This window comes from Cynara cardunculus (assembly GCF_001531365.2).
Source record: "Cynara cardunculus var. scolymus isolate 2C chromosome LG 3, CcrdV1, whole genome shotgun sequence".
NCBI lineage: Eukaryota > Viridiplantae > Streptophyta > Magnoliopsida > Asterales > Asteraceae > Cynara > Cynara cardunculus.
In genome coordinates, this window is record NC_037530.1 from 27,160,094 (window position 1) to 27,165,396 (window position 5,303).

Genomic DNA, 5,303 nt, shown 5'->3' on the forward strand with positions numbered 1-5,303 from the left:
TAAAAAAATTAAATAAACATATATACCATTAATAAATCAATATATCTTAATGTCAAATATCATCAAAATAATAAAAGAAGAACTAAGGGTGATTATATGGTATTGTGATATTTGAGTATTCATAATTATTCTATTGATATTGAATTTGGTAATCCACATTGATGAGAATACGATAAAGCGAAATGACGTGAGTATATGAGTTTTGTTTTTTAGCCTACACTCTAAACGAAATACATTTACATTTTATTAAAAGTAAATCAACGAATCATTTTCATCTTAATTTTGTTACATAATTTTCAGATAAACCAAATTCGTCACCGTGCAAGGCATGGTGGGAAAGACTAGTTTTATATAACGATAAAATATAAAGAGACTTTTTCTTTATGACAATGCTCTAAACATAAATTATATAATCACAAGGATGGTGTCCGATTGGTTTAAACTTGGACTCCAAATGTCAAAAGTGTCTGAAGGTCCCATGTTCAAATCCAAGGAGAAATAAAAAAATCTTCTTATGGCCACAGAGGTTCAAATACGGTGACTTCAGGCTACTTATAAAGTAGGTGGTCATCCTAAGATTAACCGACTCACATAACGCGTTAGATATTCAGATTAATTAAAAAAACATAAATTATATATCAAAGCAAATTAAATCATTTGACTTTCTTTCCACTAATGGCAATGATCATCACATACACCCCCTAAAAGCAATTCCCCATGTATGATCTCCTTTTAATATTTATAAGATGTAATATATTCCCAATTTAGGAATCAATTAGGATACACATTCTCACAATTTCCAATGTTTTCATATAAAAGTAATCCATTAAATATATATAAATTGCTTTCATAGTAATATAATTAATTTTTATCATTCGATATGCTTTCACCTCTATTAATTCAATAGACAATGAAATTCACATGTGAGAGATTCAAATTTGAAATCGTTATCTATATTGTATTATTTTTTATATATGAAATACTGTTTATTGATGTATATTACATAAAATTCAAGATTATAAGTAAATTATACGTAAGTACAACTTATTAAAACTCTGTTTTTTAATTCATTAACTAACTGCAGATAAATATAATCAAATAAAAGATAAATATCTCATTTTAAATATAAAAATCTAAAATATAATTAGAATACTAACAGAATACTTAATTATTATTTTTATAAAAAATTATATTATTAAACCAAAATAAATTAATTCATTATTAAACCTAAATTAAATTATAATAAAAATATTGAATTAAAGAAAAAACACAAAATAGAAACATTATCATTTTTTCAAGACCACATAAAAACCGTATTATATTGTCATAAACAAAGAATAAAACGAAACATCAAAATCCAGATGTATCTAGTTGGATTGTGTGAATACCTTTCTAACATCATACTAAACAAGTCAAACTCGACAACTAGATCGAATTTTTCTTACTTGTATCAATATTATGAAGAAAAATTGACCCTGACAAGATGTCACTTATCTCATCTATAGCTTTACTTTGAAGCTGTAAACTTAGGGGCCATTTACTAAACGCTTACTCGGGTAAGTAAACACCAATTCACATTATCTTACCAGATGAATATGGTAAGGACCAATGATCTTACCCGGTAAGAGCGAGACCATGACCAAAAGTCTTACCCGATAAGCGAGAGCGACGATTCTTACTACGGTAAGCGCTTACTGGGTGAATTGTTGCATACGATACTCGTTTTGGTAGACTAAAATCTTACCCGATAAATAAATGATAATGTTAAATTTTACCGATAAAATATCATAATTATCTAAAATATCATTTCATTGTCGTTATCAGGACCACCAAAGAGTTTAATTTCCTAAAATAGGATATGAAACTGAGAAAACTAGAAAAAAAGATGTCATGTGAAGAGAAGTCCATGAACATGTCTCAATCTCATGATCATATGCTCCCCATGTGTCACTTATTTGATGAATGCTATATTTTATGTTATGTTTGTTTGGTTCCACATAAAGCTCTACATATGATATGATGGCACGTGGGATCGACACGAGAACGCCATATGGTGCAACGGGATTGATTATTTAATCATCCCATCCACTTGTATCGTATCGATGTGCCACATGACTCGATCTCAAGCATTCGTATTTGATAACATTAATTTATTTTGATTACGGTATGCTGATGCTTATCATTTTCTATGTTAAGATATGTAAACCCATTTTCATGGTTCTTCATATTTGTTGAGGTTAATTAAAGTTGAATATTTCATTGTTAAATTGCGTTAAATTCAACTGTTAAGCCATTAGACAATGTGCGTGATGTTAAGCTCCATCCCGGCCTATATATCATTACCGTCAAAGTTCGATTTTATTATATCTTGTCACCACGTTATCGGGAGGCGTCAAGTCAAGAGACCATCTCGTCCAACGGCAACGGTACGGTTCTCACGAACCGATATCAAATTAAAGACGAATAGTATTATCGTCGTGCTTATTTAAACCGGTTCGGTTATGAAAATAAATGTAAGTATGATTGGAAGAGTAGGGCAGGGGGTATGCACTTATAAGTTTTAGTGCCAAAGAAGCCGTCCAAAAAACAGCAAAGTCAAAGTCAAAAGACCCGTGCTACACCCACCCACTTTCACCTAGAAGATGAGCATGCCACATTTATTACATAAATACTAGTATTATATTCATTTACATTAAATTAAAACTAATTTACATATAATTTGACACGATATAATAATAGAATTATGGTTACTTTTAGGTGAATAATCGTGTCAGAAAAGAAATTATGGTAAGAAGCGTAAGAAAAGATATGAACTTTTGATTATTTTAAATCTCATGTCCATTTATGAATTATGCTTTAAAAAGGAATTGATCCGATGCATATTGGTATACCTCATTAGGGTTGACATTCAATTAGGATTAATCCAATAGTGAAGATCTTTTTTTATGATTTTCACCATAACGCCCATTCTAATTGGAGCCCAACCTTTACTTTTAAATAATATATATATATATATATATATATATATATATATGATGGAATGTAATATCGTTTAAAATATATGATTAAACTATGATACGTGTTCAACTTGTTCAAAATACACAATTAAACAAACACATAGATGTAACATTATTCATAATATGATAAAGCTTTCATTTGAGAAGTGGTAAGCATTTGAGAAGTACATAAGTGATCTAATCTTTCATCTAGTCAACATTTATGGCTTTGACTGTGAGACATTGAATAATTCCTCACATGGACATGCGAACGATAAATGAGTAGTTTTGTAACTTTTATAGATAGACGGCAAACGAATTTATATGTGAAAACATGTGATTCACATATGAACTATCTACTCACATGTGAATCAGTTAATTAGTTCATATGTGAATCACACGAGTTCATATGTGAATAAGTTAATTAGTTCATACGTGAATCAGTTAAAGTAGTTCATATGTGAATTACATGGGTCCACATGAAAATAAAGTTCATATATGAATGAGACGAGTTCACATATGAAAATATAGTACATATATGAGGGTTCACATATGAAAATAAAGTTCATATGTGAATCAGAAAGGTTTGTGGGGGTTCACATATGAACCCGTTTGTCGCCTATTTATAATAAGTTACGGAACTACCAGCTCTATTTTTGCATAACCGAAAATTTTGATCACTCAAAGCCACAACTCTTGATCAGTCAAATCCGATCTTGACCATATGAAGGGCTATGATATATATATGGGCTCCGATGAGAAGGAAAGTTAATGTGAGAAGCGTAAGAAGAGATTCACCCTTGGATGCACATTTGGATGAGATGCATTGAGATAAGATACAATGAGATGCACCAGATTAATTCTCGTATCAAACGCGATTCATGAGTGAGTTTGAGATTATAGGTGATTGATGGTCGAGATCTTTTCTTACGTTTCTCACTTTAACTCTCGTTCTCATAGCGATGTTTCGCCTATATATATATATATATATATATATATATATATATATATATATATATATAGGGAAGGGTTCAAACGAGAACACCCCCTAAATGCGAAAATGCAAGAACACTTGTGAACCCACCACATCGTATAATTTAGAAGCGACAAAGGGATTTTCAAATTTTAATATTTTTTAAATCTTTACTAATTATTATAATTAAAAGGACATCCAAAGGTAGATTGGGAATAAAAATAAATCAAATCAATAACTAATTTGAATACAGTGTGAGAATCAGGGAAATGACCATCACAATTGCTTTGTACCAATGTGTGATACACAATCAAGTTATCTACTCAAGTTTGCCTAATTGTGTGATAACCGAACTGTGATCTATGTGTGATACAACATCAAGGTATACAAGGTATTGATTACATGTGTGATACACATAAAATCTATGATAATCGAACAGTCTGTGATTATATAAGGAACCCAATTTAACCTTATCGTGTGATATAAAAGGAAAAATCAAACAGTCTGTGATAATCGTGTGATTGCTCTAGTTTGTCGTTGATAATCGTGTGCTTACTTGAGTTTGGATATCACACATGTGTCTGATTATCACAAACTGTTCGCTTATTAACAAGATTAGGATAAAGTTATCGCATGTGATTGATACCAATTCTTTATGACAAACAACCCAATTAGGAAATCCTCTTGTAGTATCACATGTGCTATAGGCACTGATTATTCATGAAAATCACTTAACTCTGTATCAACATCACATTATTCTTCCATGTCGTATGAACTCAGCCAACTTCAGTTGTCGAACTCGATCAAATCGATTGAATGACCTTGATAAATTTTAATGTGGAATATATTGTTTGTTGATGATCACAAATAGTTATTGAAGAAATTCCAATCGATAGAAAAAGGATTAACATCAAATCCATGGTGATTGATGGAAGAGTGATCACCATACCAAAATTGTAGGGATCACGTCACTTAGATAACTCCTCAAAACAAAATTTACATTATTGCCCTTAATTGTTTTCCTCTAATTTCATTGTTGGACTTAATGTTGTGGAGGCTTGAGAGGTGTTCTTGTGTTTTCACATTTAGGGGGTGTTCTCGTTTGAACTCCTTCCTAAACACATATTATATATATAATATATATATATATATATAGAGAGAGAGAGAGAGAGAGAGAGAGAGAGTTTGTTTCAAATACAACTCATCACATTTGTACAACTAATGCAACTCAATAAATTGAAATATTTATGGAAATGATGAGAGTTCATTTATTATGATTTAAATATTTATGGAAGATAAATAAAGTTCATTAATTATGATCAATACTTTATATT